This window comes from Abramis brama, assembly GCF_963993115.1.
Source record: "Abramis brama genome assembly, chromosome: 9".
NCBI lineage: Eukaryota > Metazoa > Chordata > Actinopteri > Cypriniformes > Leuciscidae > Abramis > Abramis brama.
The window spans coordinates 21,578,104-21,601,357 of NC_139971.1; the positions used below are offsets into that span (position 1 = coordinate 21,578,104).

Consider the following 23,254-nt stretch of genomic DNA (forward strand, 5'->3'; position numbering starts at 1 on the left):
TTTTCACCTCTGGATTGACATATATTTATTTTATATTTTCACCTCTGGATTGACATATATTTATTTTATATTTTCACCTCTGGATTGACATATATTTATTTTATATTTTCACCTCTGGATAGACATATATTTATTTTATATTTTCACCTCTGGATTGACATATATTTATTTTATATTTTCACCTCTGGATAGACAGCATATTTAGTTCTCACCTCTGGATGGACAGTATATTTATTTTACATTTTCACCTCTGGATTGACATATATTTATTTTACATTTTTACCTCTGGATTGACATATATTTATTTTACATTTTCACCTCTGGATTGACATATATTTATTTTACATTTTCACCTCTGGATTGACATATATTTATTTTACATTTTCACCTCTGGATTGACATATATTTATTTTACATTTTCACCTCTGGATTGACATATATTTATTTTACATTTTCACCTCTGGATTGACATATATTTATTTTACATTTTCACCTCTGGATTGACATATATTTATTTTACATTTTCACCTCTGGATTGACATATATTTATTTTACATTTTCACCTCTGGATTGACATATATTTATTTTACATTTTCACCTCTGGATTGACATATATTTATTTTACATTTTCACCTCTGGATTGACATATATTTATTTTACATTTTCACCTCTGGATTGACATATATTTATTTTACATTTTCACCTCTGGATTGACATATATTTATTTTATATTTTCACCTCTGGATTGACATATATTTATTTTATATTTTCACCTCTGGATTGACATATATTTATTTTATATTTTCACCTCTGGATTGACATATATTTATTTTATATTTTCACCTATGGATAGACAGCATATTTATTTTCTGTTTTCACCAGTGGATAGACAGCATTCTTTGCAGGCTTAATTGCACACGTCTTTTCCGTATTGTCATTTTACTTTTATGACTTAAAATATATAATATAAAAGCTGTGTGCAAATTGAAATATGATCTTTATCATATCTCTTTACATAAAACAATTCTCAATAATATACTTAATATTATAACATCAATAATTCATGCAAACTGCATTCACAAGAACCACCTTGAAAATATATATTGTTCAGATCATATCACTATTTTTTGTGACTCAAATTCAGCCTAGATCAATGGACTATAACGTTTTGTTAATGTTAATTGACCACAGTTTTTTGCCTTGCCCATTTGGATATTCAATTCTTATTTTTTTGTTGTAAATGTAACCACTTCTGTTTTTAAAATATATGTAGATTCACATGATCAGACAATTTACCAAACAATCCAGATCAAATTAACACTCCAAGGTTTTGCAATATTTATTGGAAATTACACAATCTAATTAGTAAAATTAGTCAAATCTGACCATCAGAATGAAGATGCCACAGTCAGGCCTGTAAGGTTGTGGGGGAAGTCCCTATTTCAAGAGAAAATAAAACATGAACAGTTCTAAATAAACTTTTGCACACTGTGCACACCACACCTCATTCCTGCCCCCTAAAACTGGCAGTCTGGGCAATGCTCAGGAAATTCAGGGTCTGTATAAAACCCTCGCAGGTCTCCACGTCTTCCGTTTCCACAGTACCCCACCCAATCTTTGAAAAAACATCTGCAATTTCTGCATTCTACAATTTTAAAAGGGACACACATGTCTCTTACAGCCTGGGGCAGTTTTTTGACATTCACCACACCTAAAGCAAGAACAGATGTACAATATGATTAGAATGAGCATGTTTATATTTAACTATATTATTTAGAGTACAAGTGTTTAAACTTTAAACATCATCATAAACATATTAAACATCAGGCATTTACACGTGCATAGGGAAAAGTACTACTTCAACAAAAAACAAAAAAACATAGCTAGCTAGCAAACTCTCGTGTGCATAGACAACCTAGCATTTTAGACTATTCTCTGCCAAGACTGTTCTATAAGATCTCGTTAACTGGGTCTTGTTACAATCTTCACACATCCAAGTGAAAAAAAAAAACGTATTTACAATATTAAATCATACCACTCAAAGAACGATTTAATTGGAAAATCTATTGTAGCAACCTAGCTCTAGAATTGAGGCACACCAGAGTTCACTAATACCTTTAAAAAACACGACACAGTACCTTGAAAACAAGACGATTTTTTTTAACTAGCTAGTTTGTGCATTTGAATTCTGACATGACCTATAAATCATCGACAGTTTATTATTTTTTCTTACCGCTGACATCTGTATGGCGCGTCAAAATTGAAAAGTGAATGATGATACGGAAATGACGTCAATTTGAAAAGTGAATGACGATACGGAAATGACGTCTGCTGTCCATCCACTGGTGTCCAGCCACTGGTGTCTAGCAAGAAGTGAGTCTGCGGGGCTGCAGCTGGATGCCTCTCAAATAAGGGGAATTTATGTTGGTTGAGAGGTTATAGTTTAGGAAGTGTCAATGGTCCATTTCTAAGATAGGTGGCGGTAATGCACATATTTGTCTGTGATCCGCCGTAAAAAAGCAAGAAGAAGAAGAAGAAGAGGCTAACAATTGGCTAACAAGCCTTCACCTGCTGTTAGCATCCCATTGACTCCCATTCATTTTGGCGTCACTTTGACGGCGAATAACTTTACATCTGAGGCGTTTAAAGACTCCATTTGTCCATGGTTTATTTCTAAAGAAACACGACAATGTATAAAAGGCTCCATTACCTTGTATCTTACGTTATGGCCCCGTAGAAGCAGTTTTTGTAAAAGTAGGCTAACGATTGCGTCATAACCACGCGACTCTCTGGAAATTACCGTAGAGACAGGAAGAGAAGCTCATAGTCAATCGGGGGGACGTGGAGGCATAAAGTCCGATAAAGTCAAGGGAGAAGCCCATAGAGAGTCATGACGTTGCTCCTGCTCCTAGCTCATGGACAGCTCCTACTCAAGCTTTCCGTCTCTGCAAGATTCGGAAGGGAATGGTTCAGATTTCGTTTGGCACAGCTACTAGAAAACTTACAACTGTCAGGCAGGCTGCTCACGTCACATCCACGTCGTCAAGCTCAGTTTGAGTCTGCGCAGTACGCTCGGCAATCAGGAAATGAGGGCTTCTAATTTGCTTCACTTCTCTCCGTTGAAACCTATGGGGTCGCTGTGTCCAGTTTATATACTGTCTATGGTATTATCCTCCCGTTTTGACCGGAAAGGAAGCCATTTTGTCTACTTTTTGGAAAGGTAAGTCACGCGTTGTTGTTTCTCTGTATGTAATCGTAAATCAATTTGTTTTTTGTTTGTTTATATGTTTTGTGGTTGTATTTTGTGATTAATTGTAGCATAAAGGCATCATTTTGTTACAGTAGCGTACTAAATTTATTTGGCAAGCGTTTGAGAAAAATAAGTTGTTATTTGCTGTTTGAATCATTTTGGTGTTATGATCGTTTTTATTAGTTTAATAGTTCATGCATATAATTCTTATTATTGAATGTTTAATTGCTTCATGTATTTTTTCCTTTAATTGTTAATGTTCTAACCTTAATGTTTTATATAGTTCACAAAATATGTTGAATAACATTTTTGCCAAATAGTTACCCTATTTTATATTATAATGATAATTCAAATTCTATAGATTTACAGGTTAATGTGTTTGTACAGAGTATGGCTTCTAAAGCTTTGTGTGATGAAGTGAAGAAAATTGCATTACTGATGCGGGACGTGCTTGGTGTTAAAGTGAGTTTTAAGCTGGGAAACAGAAGTCGATATGCTCATAATAATTATAATCATCGCGGGATTCTGAATTAATTTTCATTTGGCAATCTATCGAAGTTCAGTGGTGTAATGCTGAAACATTACTGGTGAAATAAAAGTGTTGACTACTATTCTTGTTGTATGCTCAAGTTTTAAGTGAACACGCGTGCATCAATATTAAATCTGTGAGTGAGGTCTTAAAGTGATACTGTAATTAAAAAAGAAACAAGTTTAAATAAATATATATATATATTATTTGCTTTGTTAAATGAACTTAAACTGAAAGCAGTTGTTAAACTGAAAGCAGTTTGTTGATTGTATACAATTGATTTTAGTGTGTGTATAATATATGTGTGTCTATATATACATGCATACATACAGACACAGAAATTAATAAAATATATATTTAAATATTATTACTGTGAAATAAAATCCCTTATATTGTGAAAATATAACTTTGGTCATTTTGAACATGATACAAATAAAGATAATATATATATATATGTAAGAAATAATAACTGTATAATAGTACACAGTGTGTGTGTTTTGTTTGAGCAAGTACAGACTGAAGATGCATGTACATTTAGTTTAAAATCGTTAGAATTTATTAATTGTTGATATAAAACAATGTGCAGAAATCTTTTTTACACTGTGCAGCCTGCATGAGTCTGAAGTATACATATATTTCTCTTAAATGTAATTGCATTTGTTTTATAAACACTTTTTTTTTACTCTTATGTTGCAGAAGACAGTGTAACCTGAATTGAGGTAAGATGTTAGTTGTTTTCATAATATATAGTGATAATATATAGGCAAAAGTGTATAGTATAAGAAAACATTTGGAAATTTGGTGTAAATGTGAGAGGTGGTATTAATATTAATTGACATGGTATCTGACATACAGAAGCCAATGGTGTGTCTGTGTAAGTATTGTTATTGGCTCATTCAGTCTTCATTGGCATGTGCTATTGACATGTCAGTGACATTATTGCGTAACATGTCACAGGGGCAGAACGGTACATGTATTCATATTGAATCGAATCGGTATGGGCGTCACGGTTTGGTGCATGAATTTAAACGGAGAACACACGGTATAAAAATAAATAAAACTCGTGTGCAAATTAATTAATGTAATGCGGAACTACTGTTAGATACGCGGGTTCTTTAGGGACACCTAATCTGTAACCCTGCCTTAGCTCTGAACCAAGCGGCAACCTTCCCGTCTCTCTCTTGAAACCAACACGGAAGTGAGTTAAACTGCAATTCATTGACTGGCCGCTTGACGGCTGGCTGCAGAAGTGAGTCAAATCTGTATCTCCCCCATGTTAAAATTACGAACTTTACAGCAGAAAAAAAAAACATGTTTACAGCCTGGTTCTCTCTGTGGCTTTGGTCTATACAGCTAATTTTGCCCTTCAAAACAACTGTGAGGGGGGTGAATTTTTTTATAACTCATCCGTTTAGTTGATTAATATGTAAAGTTCTGCATAATTAAGGGTGTGTCCACTTTTGAGTGACAGGTGGATTGCCACTGATGTCAATGCTAGCCGTTTGTCTGCTGTTAGCCGCGTCACTTCACCTCAGCTAATTTTAGCTGCTGAACTTGCCATCTCTGCAGTGTTTGTGCTTTTTTCGGGATTATTTCATACAATTTAATACACCCATTACTTCGCCCACGGTTTAGGATTCCGTCGTTGTCGTCGAGTAAGTTATCGTTCGAGAGAACAACCAGCGCTGTATTTCAGTTGTTTTCCTCTGTGAACATGCACTAATGGATGTCTGACAATTTATTTGGTTTTTGGAGTTTTCAGATTTAAAAACGTCTAACGTTATAGATATAAAGGCTCATTCGTTCTGCTCTCACGGAACAGATTATAATATTCTTATGTACCGTCAGATAAAATCCTGCAGCTGTCGGTGCTTTCTCCATCCATGCAATAAATGCACATCCTTGAATGAGTGCGGATTTCTAGAGCATTTACTTGAACTTCATAGGTAATATATCTATGGTTTAACCCACTTGAGAGGCGGCCAAAATCAGAATTTAAAATGGACTGAATAAGCTCTATACGAACTTGACGAGCGATGCCGCGCTAACGGACCATAGACTATAAAAAAAGAGTGACTGACATGTAACTGTTATGCACATAAATCACTGTCTCACACACTCAGAGTAATAGTTACTGCATAATACATTTTTCAACTAGCAGAATAGTACAGAATCACGATACACAGTCTCACTTGTAGCCATGTCTTTTAATAATATTTCAAAGGGCAAAAACAGGAACTTTTAATTGGCTTTACATCATCAACTGTCACTTTAGCGTGAGGCCCAGTGCAGTCGCAGACTTGGTAGTTTCAGTAGCATATAGCATTACCTCCCTAGCCTGAGCTAACTGGATCACGTCGAGCGGTGAGTGTGGTTTCAGATAGCCAGGCTTCTCCAGCCACCCACGCCCCGCCTCTTTGCCCATTTTCTGTTATCCGAGAGTGACGCAAGATGACGCGAGGCCAAGATGGCGACGACCGACTCCGCCCACTTTAGGCTTCAAAAATGCTCTTCAGAAACCTACGGGTGACGTCACGGACACTACGTCCATATTTTTTTACAGTCTATGCTCTGAACCCATAGATATGTTTGAACCGCTCTGAACCCTATGCTCTGAACCTGCGTTCGCTTAACGTTGGCTTCGTGCCTCCTATTCGCTTTGGACTAGTGTCGAATTTGACCCTCTATTTTCAGCTGGAGTGTGTGTGTGTGTGTGTGCGTGCGTGTGGGTGGGTGTGAGTAGTAGTAGTAGTAGTAGTTTATTTCTTCGGTCATTATGAACATTTAAATCTTAGGTCACATGTAATTCAAAGATCCTGTACATAATACAATATTAAAAAAAAACAAAGAAAGAAAAAAACAAAATGTGTACATTAGAAAGATAAATACAAAATGTGTACATTAGGAATTTAAATGCTAAGTAATGCCTGACCGAAGGGGTTTAGGCTGAAGTCAAGACTTATTTTGCCTAACCCTTTTTACAACTGAGACACTATATCCAAAGAGTGAGTGAGTGAGTGAGAGAGCGAGAGAGAGAGAGATGTGTGACCGCGATCGAACAGTGGAAACATTGTCATTTTCCATCATTTTGTTTACGGGACATAATTAAAACGGCAAACTACAACTGTCACCCAACCAAAATCTCACACACACACACACACACACACACACACACACACACACACACACACGCACACACACTGTTTTAAAAGTAAAACCTATATCTAACCCCATTTCAAAATAGTCTGTGGGTTTTAAATGCATTGATTTTAATTTCTTGTCCTCTGAGCATTAATCTGTTTATTTTTAAGTTACACATACACTGATTAAAAAAGAAAATCAAATGTGTTTTTAATGTTAGTATTATTTTATACAGAAATCAATTAGCCTATTTATAATTCAGATAAGAATAAAGTTAGAGTTAATTGAAATTAAGGAATACAAATATATTGATCTGAAATATGGCAAATTCATTTTAAATTCATTCAGGTACAATTACCAAACATATCGCAAGGTCTTTTTGTCTTTTTATTATTTTAATTAATAAACTAATTATATAAAACTATTGTCAGTGCACTAAAAATAAACTGGTTCTATGCCCTTATTAATAAAACTTTTTTTTTTTAAATACAAGGTTTAAGAAATTTATAAAAAATACCTTCTGCATTTTTGTTTTGCTTTTCTCTCATTTGTACTGAAATTGTACCGATCTGTGATGTCTGAACCGAGGTATGAACCGAACCGTGACTTCTGTGTACCACCCCTATGTTGTGATACCTCCAGTAGTTACTGACAGATGAACTGAACAGCTATACTGATAAAATTGTGACAAAAAATCATAAATACATTTTGTGATATTTCAGTAACAATTAAACACATTAAAGTCAGTAATATTTTTTTCCAAATGTGTTAATTGTGTCATGTCTGTATTTGATTGCCATGCCACTGAATGTTTTGTATAATACCAGTGCTACTTTATATTGTTTATCTCAAGTGAGAAACTATCCATTCTAGGAAAGATATGAAATATATCATGGGTCACTATGAATAATGGATTAAAAGTTGCATCCGTTACTGTAAACCTTTAGCCTATTTCTGCATGATGCTGCATGGACACATGCCAATAGGTGTCAGTATAAGTGTAACACTGGCCAGCACAAGATTCTCGTTTGTGGCTTTAATATATCAACATGTGATGTTCCAATGGATTGTGGCATCGCTGAGTTAATGTGTACAACATTATTATACATAATTTTATTAAATTATTTTCGAAATATTTAAGGTGGGGTATGTGATTTGCAAAATGGCCGGCAGATTTTGAAAATACACAACTCAAATGGTCGTACCTTCTTTCCTTTGACTCCACCCATTCAAAGAACATGGACATGGATGGGATGGGGGGGGGGGGATGGTACGACCGTTTGATTGATGCACTTACTGTCCAATGATTCTAGGTGGTCTTGGAAATGATTGGCTGGAGTTTTTCGAGTCCTGCCCGTTCCACAGATGATTAAATTGCTTAATTTTTATTTCAGTGCTTCTAACTCAGTGGCTGTAAGTGGGTTAGGAATAGGATTTTAAGTGTTTTTGAAAAAAATGGCCAAAAAAGAGAATTACATACCCCACCTTTAAAGCCAGAGATTAAAGCCCTGTGCTGGACAGTGTTGCACTAAAGGCTACTTATACTGACACCTACTGGCGTGTGCAGCATCATGCAAAAATTAAGGTTTACAGTTATGGATGTGACTGTTAATGCATTACTCGTAGTAACCCATGATAGATTTTTTTTTTTGTCTTTCCTAGAGAATAGGCAGTTTATAAATTATAAATAAATGCGAGATAAACAACATAGAGTAGCACTGGTATTACAAAACATTCAGTGACAATCAAATAGATGTGACAAGTAATATGTTTTGGAAAAAAATATTACTGACTTTAATGTGTTTTATTGATACTTAAAATATCACAAAATTAGGCTATTTGTTTAGGATTTTGTGTCACAATTGATAAGCAGTATAGCTGCTCGATTCATCTTTCAATCACTACTGGAGGTTTCACAACATACAGTGACATGTTCTGCGATAATGTCAGTGATAGTATTCACATGGCACAACCTATTGTTTTACATGGCTTGCCCTGTCAGACATTTTGCATGTGGTGTTTAAAGTGTGATATGGATTTCCTCAGCGCAAAATATTCGTTTTACAGTTAGATTCTTGATGTAAATGTTACAAATTCTCGCAAGTTTTTTCATTTTGCATTAATGTGTCTGTATTAAACTTAAAATATCACTGATCCGGCACCAGTTAAACCAGTTACATTTATGTTTAACAGTCAACATGTAATTCAACTATTTTATGAGAATAGTAACTGTAAAGGTATAATAGTATATAATTGAATATAAATGTAAAACATTTTTTACAGGATAAAACAATGAGAGAAAACTGAATGTATGTTCCTGTAGAACATTTCTCTTATCAACACTGAGGGTTTTTTTCTTTCATCTTAATTTTTAAAGGGATAGTTCACTTTAAAATGAAAATTGTGTCATCATATACTCACCCTCATGTTGTTTCAAAACTGTATGAATTTCTTTCTTCTGTTGAACAGAAAGAAAGATATTTAGAATGTTCCTTTTTAGAATGTCCGGCAGAAGAAAGAAATTCATACAGGTTTGAAACAACATGAGGGTGAGTATATGATGACACAATTTTTATTTTAAAGTGAATTATCCCTTTAATTTGGAGATTTAAACTAATATAATGTATAACATGTATATAATCAATCGTTATTTTTTTCTTAGCATTCAATTGGTATGTTTGTTTGAAAGGCTATATTGGGCAGTATGTGGCATACTGTATTTTGTCAAGAAATAAACATTTGGAAAATTCTTTGGAAAAAGTCTTTATTGTTATAAATATAAAATAAAACACATTTTTTCTACCACTAGATGTCAGTATGACCAAGTAAAACAGGGTTGTGCCATCTGCAGTTGGTTTGAGAAGTGTTTTCAGTTGTATTGTTTTTTGGGGATATTTAAAGCATGATGCATTGCTGACTATCTTTGGTATTTAGTGCATTTTCATAATACAGTGTTTATTTTAAAGCATATATACCACGTAGGTTAATGTTATTGTCTTTGTGTGTAGAATTAATTTTGTTCTTTTTGGGTATTATAATCAGCTGGAGTGTCCAGCCTAAATAGTTAAAAATTTAGTAAAAAAAAAAAAAAAAAAAAATACAGAAGTTTTTTGTTTTATAATCAAATTATCTTGTATATTTATTTTATCTATGCATATAATCATTGTATCTTCAAAAAATTATTATTATTATTTTTTCCTTAACATGTTGTTTATTTACTAGAAAGCAGTAATGTGTAAGTTAATTTATGTGTTTTTGTGTGTACAGATGCCACGCACAAAGAAAGCCCGGCGCTCTGAGGCAGCTAAAAAGAGGATGGCGGACCGAATGGCTGCTGATCCCGAAGAGGCTCTGCCACCTCTTAAAAAATTGGCAGAAATAACTGAACGTTGTGTACATCACAACGGGGATAAAAACTTTGGTCTAACAAGAGGTCTTAATACATTTGGTCTAGCAAGAGGTTTTAATACATCTGGTCTAACTACTGGTCTAACTACTGGACTAAACAATGATGCTAAAAACATGGATCATAATAGTACTGTTAACATGACTATGAAAGCTGTTTCTGATTTGTGTCCACAGAAATCTTACATCAGAGGCTCTTTCCATCAGGGGGCTAACTGTTTTGGCGGTAATAGTGGCAGGCAATGTGCAGCAAACAGTTTAACTGCAATTTTAATGTGTAAGGTGAAAAATGTGTTGCGATGGACCCAGAGTGACCTGAATCGTGTTCTGATGCTTGGAGATGACCTGTACAGTGCCATGAGAGATGCAGGCAAAATCAACGATCCTGTGAATGGCTACATAGAAGTTGCTGAGCTGCCTGACACACACACACTGAATAATTGTTGTTTTTCAATAAACTATTCTTCTGTGTCATATACTGGGTTGTTTGGAATTAATCGATATGATGAAGGTCTGCAAGGTGTTGCCATGTCATTTGATGATGCATTACATGAAGCATTCCAGAGGTTTGATGCGTGTTTGGTAAACATAAGGCAAACCATATGTGCAGCTGTCAGACAAGGTTCGTGGTATGCAGTGATTGATCAACATGCACGACTCAGTGATGGAACAGTTTCAGCTCGTGGTAAGAGTGTAGTGGTTTTCCATCCTAGCATAGACTCTTTGGTCATTCATTTCAGGAGACTGGGTGCATCCTTGAAAGCATATAGTTGTTCATTTGAGGTAACTGGGGTGCAGGCAAATGTGATTGACAACCACAGTCAGCATGATCGATTGGTGTGCCATCCAGTGGTGGAGGAAAATACTGAAGCAGAAAGAGTGAGTAAGGCCTTGTTCACACTTAGCGTCTTTTTTGACAAGAAAAAGTTGACAACGGCGTTTTTTTAGCAAAAAAAAACGCTGGCAGCGTTCGGTTACAAATAGCAGCCGAGCGCGTCTTTTGTTGCTATAACAACAGCTGCAACAGTAGCCTAGTGCTGTGTGATGCAAAAAATGTCGAGAAAGAGAAAGTTGGCTCTTGCGTTGGCTTTTGAAGTTACCGGGGAGGAGAATGTCGGTTCACAAAGACGTTTGTGGGTGCACGACATTATACGGGGAAGGAAACTGTATGGTGCTTACAACAATTTAGTCCAGGAGCTCCGGTTGGATGATGCACGGTTTGTGGCATATTTTAGACTACACAAAAGTCAGTTTGAAGACCTGCTACAAATCATTGCACCATCGATTGCAAAAACGCAGACAAAATTCAGGGAGACCATCAGCGCGGAGGAACGTCTCTGCATTTGTTTAAGGTGAGTCGCCTGACTTTTTTTTTTTTTTTTAATCCCTCTTTTAACAGGTGGTACTAGCTACATAACGTTCGTTACTTAGTAAAATTTTAAATGCTAGGTTTACATGAAAGGACATTAAATATATACTTATGTATACTTGTATAAGGATGTGTGTGTGTGTGTGTATATATATATATATATATATATATATATATATATGTATATGTATGTGAGTATATGTATGTATGTATGTATGCTGTGCATCTTGTAGTCTCTGTAAATGATAGAATGTTCTAGTTGTTGACAAATAAGATGGATAAATATTAACATAAGACCATGTTTATAATAGTTTTAAATAAAATCTCTCATCTGTTTTAAAGGTATTTGGCAACAGGCGATTCTTTCCGGTCTATTGCCTTTGGCTTCAGGGTAGGTGCCATTAGAGTGGAGTGGAGAGGGATAGCTGCTGAGTTCCAACATCTTTCGGCTTTCCCCAACTGCCTTGGAGCAATGGATGGGAAGCATGTAGTCATCGAAGCCCCTCCATCCAGCGGGTCCCTATACTACAACTACAAAGGGACATTTTCAATAGTTCTCCTTGCAGTTGTTGATGCCAGGTATCGCTTCAGGCTTGTAGACATCGGCGCTTATGGTAGAAACAGTGATGGAGGAACACTGGCTGCCTCTGCCTTTGGATCTGCCCTACGCCAGAGCAGCCTGAGGATACCTGAAGACTCTCCCCTCCCTGGAGCAGAGCATCTTGGAGCCATGCCATATGTATTCCTCGCAGATGAAGCATTCCCGCTGTGCCGTAACATCCTCCGCCCTTACCCTGGACACAACACTGGAGAAAGGAAAGTTTTTAATTTTCGTCTTTCCCATGCTCGAAGAATGGTGGAGTGTACATTTGGCATACTTGCAGCACAATGGAGAGTATATCGCAGGGTACTGGGAGTGTCTCCGGAGGTGGCTGAGAATATTGTGAAGGCCACCTGTATGCTTCACAATTTCTTGAGGAGAGATGTGCTCACAGCTCCTGCTCTAACTTTGACCACAGAGCCATCTTTAGGAATGCAGGATGCACCCTGGCTTGGCACCAATAATGCCAGCAGAGATGCTGTAGCTGTGAGGGATAGGTTTGCGGAGTACTTCATGTCTCCAGTTGGTCGAGTTCCCTGGCAAGACCGCTACTGATGGAGCATACAGCTCTTTTAAGAGCTACCCAAAATATCTACTTTTAACATACTCAGTTCTATCGCTATTAAAAACAAAACACACTTTACACAATGTATTGTTGTTGTATTGCAGACTGTTTCAAGTATCAGTTTTTCAGTATTTGTATGTTTGTTTATGTATTTATGTTTATGTATGTTACTTACAAAATACTCCCTCCCCATGTTGCTAATTTGTGCATACATGGAGTCTACCTTTGCATTCTTTGCCACCATCCCATTCTACAATTGTTGTCATTGCAATAAATCAGTATTTACCTCAAAATGGTTCATGTAATTATTACAACAAATTAAGCAGCAGTATCTGTGGCATGGGCAATGCTTTTAGATGTTTACAAAACCTCTTCCATATCTTAAAGAACAAAATGAAACGCATAACAGATTTTTAGTAAAAGTTTATTACCATTGTGCTTTTACTGAAAACAAAAATTTAATATTTGTAAATTATTATTACAGTTAATAGTAATGCTATAGCCATAACACTATGGACAACTGATAATCTAAGACGTTTCACCAAATTCCAAGTCAAAGAACAGTGTTTGCATTCTCAGCCTCGCCATAGCCTGCTTGCGAGGCTCAAGCCTTCTTAATGCTGGTGCAAAACTAAGCAGAAAGTGCTCATGCTCATCTACATCTTGCTGTATAGACTGCAGCACTTGTTGTTGGTACGGGGTGAGACCTGGGGCTACCTCCCTCCTTTTTCCCCTTGATGCTGGAGAAGGATTTGGCTGAGGTCGAACTGGAGTAGATTCCTGTGTTGGTGCTGGTGGTGGTGGTGGTGGTGGTGGTGCTGGCTGGTGTCCACCAGGGCTTGGTGGATCGCTGACCACTGAGTCACCCATTGCACCCTGGGGGAAAAAAAAGAGAAGACAACACACCAATAAATACACTACCAGTCAAACGATTATGGACAGTAATGTTTTTTAACGAAGTCTGTTCTGCTCACTATTTATTTGATCCAAATTACAGCAAAAACAGTAAATTTTTTATATTTAAAATAAATGTTTTCTTACTTGAATATATTTTAAAATGTAATTTATCCCTGTAATCAAAGCTAAATTTTCAGCACCATTTACTCCAGTCTTCACTGTCACATGATCCTTCAGAAATTATCCTAATATTCTGATTTGCTCTTCAAGAAACATTTTATTATAATTATTATTATTATTGTCATCAACATTTAAAACAGTACATTTTTTTTATTATTCTTTGAATAGAAAGATCCAAAGATCAGCATTTATCTGAAATAAAAATCTTTTGTAACATCATAAACTATACCATGCAAAAGCTTGGAGTCTATATACACATATAGGTATATATATTATTAATTATATTATATTATTTTGGGGGGAATTATATTTGGGGGATTATAGAAATTGTATTTAGCAAGGAAGCTTTAAATTGATCGAAAGTGATGATAAAGACAGTTATAATGTTACAAAAGATTTCTATTTCAGATAAATGCTGATAAAGACTACATAGCTTGTTACCTCACTCTCTTCTCCTGCACTTTCACACATTGCATTTAAAATGCTTTCTGGTGTTTCAAAATTTGTAGATTTCGGCCTATCCTGGACATGGGGATCCAGGAACGACATGACCCCCATGAACTTCCATTGCCGTTTAAAGCCTCCCTCAGAACCACTTCTCCTGTCTTTCTCATTTCTCCTTTCGCGCTTGTACTTATCTCTCAAGTACTTCCATTTCCGACGCAAGCATCGCCTAAAAGGTTACAGTTGTTGACAGCTGCTGTTACCAGCTGGTTACGGTATTGATAACTATTGCTGAGCGAACCTTAATGCTAGCTAATAGCTAGGTGATAATTTTAACGACAAGTAGTAGATGATAACCTTACCTGAATAACCAAGGATCCGTCCAATCTGTGCCCACACAGCCTCTTTGTGATGTATGTTATGATAGAGTTTTGTACTCATATCAAACAGCTCCTTGTGCTCCGAAACAAGGACGATTAGTTTATCTACCGGCACCGTCTCCATTTTTTCTTGTTGTTCTGGAAACGACAGGTCTCGCTACTCGCTTGTCATTGGTCAGCTGTCAAAAAGGCGCTTGACGTAGGGCGTTCTTTTCAGAAAAGTTGAACTTTTTTTAACTTAAAAAGACGCTCTGAGCTGCAGAAAAAGACGCCGGCGGTGGCGTCTAAAAAAGCGCTCAGGACTTTTTTGAAAAAACGGTTTACTCCATAGGGTTATAATGTAGAACAGACGCTGACAGTTTGAAAAAAGACGCTAAGTGTGAACATAGCCTAAAGGTGTAAACTCAGAAATGGCAAGTTGCAGTCATTTTATGACGGATTTCATAAGCACAGATCAAATACTTGTGAATGAAACATGTAAACTAGAGAACAGAGGAATGTTGTCTGAATGCCCAAGAAATGAAAATGCAGCTGATGTTGAATTTATTTCACAAACTGGCAGTGTTTCTTTGACCAATTTGACAAGCACTGATCAAATAAAGAAAACAGGACTGTTTTCTACCTGCCCTAATGAAGATGCAGCTGATGTTGAATTTATTTCACAAACTGACAGTGTTTCTTTTCAGTTTAACCCATTAACAGTACAGCAACAAAAAAGTGTTTGCTTAAAGCTGAACATAGTACACGTTGTGAAAGAACAGAATAACCCAGACGAGATCGTTGAAATGGCTGAGCCTTGTAAGACCAAAGATATTGTCGCTGATGGAAATTGCTTCTTCAGATCTATGGCTTTTGCTGTAAGTGGAAGTGAACGAGAACACAGAAAACTGAGACGTGCTGTTGTATCACACATACTGCAGAATGAAGGAAGGTATAGTCAGTATCTCAGACAAGGACACACTTCTGTTGCAAACTACATTGACAGTTCAAGAATGAAATATGTCAGAACTTGGGCAACAGAGCTGGAAATACAAGCAGCCAGTGATTTAATTGGTGTGGACATATTTACATACAGTCAAGACAAGTGGCTTAAATATTCAGCCTTAACTGTCACATCAAATAGGCATTGCTGTCAATTCAATGGGATTTACTTGAAACATGTAAATAGCTGTCACTATGAAGTTGTTGTATGTGTGAAAACAAAGGATAATAGTTGTGCTTCCATTTGCAAATCACCATTTGAAGCTTCAGTGTTTAATGCATCGTTAAAAGGTAACTCAGACTCACGTAAGCTTTATAGACAGAAAGTCCAATACAACAATGATCAGGACTTAAAACAGAGAATAAAAAATGAGGCAAAGAAAAGATATCATGACGATGAAATGTTTAAAGAGAAAAAAATTAAATCCGGCATTGAAATGTACAATATAAATGATCAGTATCAAGAAAAAGTAAGAAAATATAGCACAGATAAATACAGAGATAATACATCACACAGGGAGGAAATCAAAAAGTATAGTGTTGAGAAATACCGTGACAATACCGAACACAAGGAGGCAGTCAAAAAGTACAGTGTTGACAAATACTGTGACAATACCGAACACAAGGTGGCAGTCAAAAAGTACAGTGTTGATAAATACAGTGGCAATATCGAACACAAGGAGGCAGTCAAAAAAATACAGTGTTGACAAATACAGTGACAATATCGAACACAAGGAGGCAGTCAAAAAGTATAGTATTGACAAATATAAGGAAAATGAGATACACAAATCTAAGGTGATTGATTACAACAAAGAAAAATATAAAAATGATATTAGTTTTGCCAAAACTATTAAAATGAGAAATGCTTTAACTCGGTCTGAGGCAGAAATTAAAAGGAAAGAGATTGATTGTGTGATTGAACAATTTAAAGAAAAAATATCAACAGGTCCTGATTATGTATGTTCAGTTTGTCATCGCTGCTGCTTCAAAATGCAAGTGAAAAATTGCAATAAAAATAAATATTTTCACAAATCTATCCATGCTGGCTATGTGGCAGAAAAATGTATAACATTGAATTATCTCCATACATGTAATAAAGTCTGCAATGAAAACTGTGTCTATAAAAATACTCCAGATAAATCTCTGTGGATTTGTCACACATGTGATAGAAAGATTAGTGAAGGTAAAATGCCTGCTGAAAGTGTAGCAAATAATCTTGCTCTGGATCCAATTCTGGATCCAATTCCTGTAGAATTGAGTTGTTTAAACTCACTTGAAGCACATCTAATAGCAATGCATATTCCATTCATGAAGATGCTGGCTTTACCACGAGGAGGACAGAATGGGGTTCATGGACCAGTGACTTGTGTTCCGTCTAATGTTACAGATGTGGTGAATGTTTTACCAAGATCAGAAAATGATGATTTAATGATACGAGTAAAACTTAAGAGGAAATTGACGTACAAAGGACATTATGAATATAAATTTGTGCACACTGATCATGTCAAAACTGCTTTGGCATACTTAAAAGAAAATAACAAATGCTATACAGATGTAGAGTTTAATGAAACTTGGATTAATCCTCTAAGTCAAACAGAAGAACAGATCACTGATCAAAGTGATAACAATGAACAAGATTTGGATGCATGTCAGGACATGTGTGTTGATAAAGAGCACAATATTGAGAATGAGGATGAAGAGATCACTGATGAAACACTTCATGATCGACAGCAACATGGTTTGTTTATGGATTCATGTTTACAGCCAGTAGACATTGCACAAGAGGTTGTGGAATTATGTCACTTGCACCAGCAGAGGGCAATAATCCAGTGAGAATGTTAATGGATGAAACTAATGAAGCCAAATGTTTTCCAGTTCTCTTCCCAAAAGGAACAGGTACATTTCAAGATCAACGACCTGAAAAATTAACGCTGTCTAGATACTTAAATAATAGAATCTTAAATGCAGATGGACGTTTTGCTCAAAATCTAGACTATATCTTTTATGGACAATATTTGTCTGAGCTTAATCAAGTTATCTCAAATGTATCTATTGCTTTGCGGAAAGGCCATGACACAAGCAACAAAATAAAAATTACTGCAGAAATGCTGACAAACAAAGAGTCATTGCAAAAGATTTTAAATTTTGATCAGGGTTATAAATTCTTGAAGCCAGTGAGAGGGAGTCCTGTTTTTTGGCAAATTGTTCAAAAAGATTTGTTTGCAATGGTGAGACAGTTAGGTATCCCAACATGGTTTTGCTCATTTTCATCAGCAGACTTGCGATGGCCAGAGCTAATGCAATCTATTGTGAAACAAGAGGGCTGTGAAACTCCTATTGATGAACTGGACTGGTCTGATAGATGTGGAATGCTTAAACGCAATCCTGTAACTGCTGCCAGAATGTTTAACCATCTGGTTCATTGCTTTCTAAGAGATGTGATCATGTCGCCAGCCCAGCCAATCGGAAAAATAATAGATTATTTCTATCGAATAGAATTTCAACAGCGTGGATCCCCTCATACACATTGTCTCTTTTGGGATGAAAATGCACCTCAAGTGGACAGAGATGACAATGATGAAGTTGTAGCATTTGTTGATCAATATGTCACTTGTGAAATGCCGCCTGAACAGGAGGAAGAAATGCATGAAATTGTGAGCACTGTCCAACAACACAGCAAAAGACATTCAAAAACATGTAAAAAGAAAGGAACTGTGTGTAGATTTAACTTTCCACGTCCACCAAGCAACAATACTTTCATTACAAGAAGCAGCAAGAGTGATAAAGATGAAAAAGAAACAGATGATGAAAAAAATGAAAGTAAATGCAAAAAGTCAAACAATTGTCAAGAAATATCAAAAGAGCTAGCTGAAGCTATAATGAAAAGAGTGAGAGAATGTTTGTTGAATAGTGATGCTGTCTTTGACTCAGTTGACTCTATGTTTGCATCTATTGGTATAAATCAGGAGACATTTGAAATGGCTTACAATAAAATGATGAAAAAAACAAGTGTTGTGTTGAAAAGAAAGCCAAATGATGTATGGGTGAATCAATATAACCCAGATCTTTTACGATGCTGGAATGCAAACATGGACATACAGTTTGTTGTTGATGCTTATTCTTGTATAGTATACATAATTTCGTATATTTCCAAAGCTGAGAGAGAAATGGGATTGCTGTTGGCTAACGCTCAAAAAGAAGCACACAATCAAGGTAATATGGATGCTAAGCAGGCTTTAAGAAAACTAGGAAGTGTGTTTTTACATAATCGAGAGGTCTCAGCTCAAGAGAGTGTGTATCGACTGACTAACATGAAACTAAAAGAAGGATCAAGGAAAGTGGTGTTTATTCCAACTGGTACTAATCAAATAAGAATGAGTTTACCCTTAAACACCATACATAAAAAAGCTGAATGTGGAGAAGATGATGGCCATGGCATTTGGATGAAAAGCATCTCAGACAGATACAGAGCCCGTCCACACACAGATTAATTCAGTGGAATGTGTTTAGCAACCTTTGCATCAGAATACAGAGTTTTGACTGCATCTGAAAAATGTCCAGACAGAGTAAGACTGGAAAATGACATGGGGTTTGTTAGAAAAAGAACTCGTACAGACTCTGCCATTGTGCGATATGCTCGTTTTTCACCCACTAAAAATTCTGAAAATTATCATCAAAGTATTTTAGAATTGTTTTTGCCTCATTTTGTGCGAGATCAATTGAAACCAACAAATTTCACTACATATAAGGATTTTTATGAGACTGGATTTGTAACAATTTCAGATGATCAGCTTGAATCAGTCAAAATGATAGTGGACAGTAACATGGGAAAGTTTGAGAAAGAAGCAGACACAATAAAAAGAGCTCAAGATGATCTAGAACAACATGGACTAATGGAAGATGCTTGGGCCCAAATCTGTCCAGAAGCAGAACTTGAACGTCTCGAATGTCTGGAGAGTAAGAAAGACCAAATAGAAACAGAAGAAGGTGATGATATCATTCCTGATCTATTACCAAATGTGGGTACTTCCAAGATAGAAAACAATCCATCAGCGATGACAAAGAAAGATGCCATGGATTTACTGCGTTCTTTGAATGAAAAGCAGTCACAAATCTTTTACAAAGTGCGGCAATGGTGTTCAGCAAAAGTGCAAGGTGAAAACCCAGAACCATTTCATGTGTTCATATCTGGTCCAGGAGGTGTTGGAAAGTCAGTACTGATTAAAGCCATCTATTATGAAGCCTCTCGCATACTTTCAAAGTTAACAGACAACCCAGATGAGACACATGTGCTATTAAGTGCTCCGACAGGTGTAAGTGCCTACCAGATAAATGGGTCTACAGTACATTCGAGTCTCTGTATTGGAATAAATGCTTCACTGCCATATCAGCCACTTGGAGATGAAAAAATTAATTCCTTGAGAGCCAAACTTGGAAAACTGCAGATATTAATTATTGATGAAATTTCAATGGTTGATCATAAACTTCTAGCATACATTCATGGAAGATTGAGACAGATCAATCAAACAGGTGATTACTCTGCATTTGGAAAAGTCTCTGTCATAGCAGTTGGAGATTTTTATCAGCTGTCTCCTGTCAAAGGAAAATCACTTTACACCGAACCAGTGAACAGTGTGAATCTTTGGGAAACTAACTTCAGCTTTGTTGAACTTACAGAGATTATGCGCCAGAAGGACAAACAGTTTGCAGAATTATTAAATCGTTTAAGGCAACGTAAAAAAAATGAAGTAATTCTTGAAGAAGATATTGCTATGCTTAAAACATGTGAAACAGGTGATGGTGATGAGAGTACAGATATCCATATTTATGCAACTAATAGTGAGGTTGATGAACATAACCTAAAAATGGTGCACAAAATATGCTCTGACACAGTTACTGTGAACGCCCAAGATTTTGAGAGAAATGTTAAAACTGGCCGAATGGAAAAAAAGGATGGGTTTCATCTTTCAAGGATGGGAGTTCACAACAGTTCTTTGGAAAAATCCCTTGAATTAGCGATCGATGCTCGAGTAATGCTACTGAAAAATATCAATGTATCAGATGGTCTTGTGAATGGAATTTTTGGGACAATTAAATTATTCTCATATGAAAATTATGAAATATTTCCATCCAAAATATACATTGAATTTGATGATGAACGAGCTGGTAAAGAAGCTAGAGGTAAAAATCCATGTTTAAAACCTGGACTGGAGAAAAGCACACCAATCGAGCCTGAAGAAGAGAAAGTGACAAGCAGTGGTGGTGTCAGGAGACAGTTTCCTTTGAAATTAGTATGGGCTTCTACAGTTCACAAAGTGCAAGGTCTGACAGTGAACAAAGCTGTTGTTTCATTGAAAAAGATATTTGCTCCAGGACAAGCATATGTAGCATTAAGTCGAGTGACGTCTCTTGATGGACTGATAATAGAAGATTTCAAAGAAAAAGCTATTTTTGCAAAAGACAACATTGAGGAAGCTCTACAGAGAATGCCCCCATTCATTGATCCATGTGAAACCACAGAAAATGTAACATTTCAAATGATGCTACACAATGTCCAAGGGCTCATTCCACATATTTTAGATATTCAGAAAGATAACAGATATTGTCAAGCAGATATGATTTGTGTAACAGAGACGTGGCTAAAACCAAACTTTTTGGAGAACGATATCAGTCTTTCTGGATACCACTTTCATGACAAATCACAAAGTTTTGCATATGACACAAGTGAAGATATTTTTGCTACACTTAAAAAAGAAAATCATGGTGGTGTTGGCATATATCACAGAGAGAATGTAAAAGCTGCTTTGATTGATTTACCATGCATTAACATTGAATGTCTAATGTGCAATATACAAGACTTAAACACAACTGTGGCAGTCATGTACAGACCATCATCATATAACATGACGTTATTTAGAAAGAACTTGATTACCTTAATTCATGAAATAAACTGCTTATCAAGTGGCAAAATAATTCTAGGAGATTTCAATGAAAACATTTTCAATAAATCAACTATTCATGATGTCATGCAGCATTTTGGCTTCACACAAATAGTTGAAAATGCAACAACTGAAAATGGCACATTAATTGACCATGTATATATTAAAGATATTGACTTGGATAAAATAAAGATTGACATAATGCCCACGTACTTCAGCTATCATGACTGTGTTGTGCTGAAGTGGCTGTTATAATGCAAACGTCCATCCAGAAGGGGGGGGGGGGGGGGGGGGGTACAGAGGTGGAGGCTTAACACTGGACGGCCTCTGTGGGAATTTATGCTGCCTTCATGTGCTATCGGAATTAGTGTAAATAATTTTCTTTAGGGGTGTCCCCGACTATGGATTTTCATAGTCGAATCAGAATAGTCATGTCTTGCTTATAGTCGACTAATAGTCGAATCATGTGTATGGGGGTGGGGCTTTAACATTTCAAAGCCGCAATGTACAGAAAACCACACAAAGATATAGAAGAAAATGTATTAAAACATTTTGGATCAATACAACTAAGAAATAACATAAATAACTCCAGAAAGGCCACAGACAGGATTTGCATTTCACATACAAATCAAATTAAATCGGCTAAATTACCTGTGCGAGCAGGATCTATACACCACAACATCGATAAACCGAAAAAATAAACAATTAATTTACTAAATTAAATGAAATAAATCAGAATCAAGTCGCAAGATGAGCAAATGTGTGCAAAATGCCTAAAGTGCAGGGGAACATATATTCAAAACACAAGCCACAAATAGTTAGATTAGATAACCCTGACAGATCAATAAATAAAATAAAAATAAAGAAACTATTAAAATAACGATAGTAGCCAGAATTTTCAACTTTGTCTTTTTAACTGCAGAAACAAAATGCTAAACTGGAGTGGCAGTCTTTTTAGCTAAAAATGTTCACACTCACAGCATCCAAAAATCAAATTAGAACCGGCTAAAAAGTTTTGAAATCACTTGTACCCTACCTGATCGAGAGAACAAATCCAATCTTTCACTCTGTCTGTGTCCGTTGGAGTCTTTTCAAATTGTGCGCGCGGATAAAATACATTCTAACGTGAAACTTGTTAACGTTGGCCGGCAGAAGTGCGATCATGGTTTTCCTGATGCTAAATCCAGCCTTGGAGAATATCCTTTCTGACGGTGTACATCCACACTTTATATTTTCTTATCCCAGACATTGTTATTTTAAAGATGTAAATCCTTGCCGCCAAGACGCTCCTCTGTCGGTTACGGATTGAAAGTGAAACTTAAATCTGTCACGCGGACGCGGGTGTTTGGATTTATTCACGCACGTTAAAAAATATTTATTAAAAGCTTATTTCTTTGCACATTTTTATATACAGCATTATCATAATAGGCTGAATATTAACGTATTGACAGAAAACCGGTAGTTCTATGTGAAATCAGACATTGAGCGCCCTCATATAGCCAAAGTGGCATGATCCTCATTTCATAACACCTCTGCGAAGATTCGACCGTGAGATCGGTAGTCGAATCAGGCT

At 36.2% G+C, this 23,254-nt stretch overlaps 1 long non-coding RNA gene across 1 annotated transcript; it reads left to right on the forward strand.

Annotated features, from left to right (window-relative positions):
• Positions 1–2,646: 2,646 nt before the first annotated feature.
• LOC311089110 lies at positions 2,647–10,956 on the forward strand. The gene is made up of 3 exons (XR_014607639.1): positions 2,647–3,220; positions 4,476–4,498; positions 10,188–10,956. It is a non-coding gene; the product is annotated as an uncharacterized lncRNA (long non-coding RNA).
• The last annotated feature ends 12,298 nt before the right edge of the window (positions 10,957–23,254 follow it).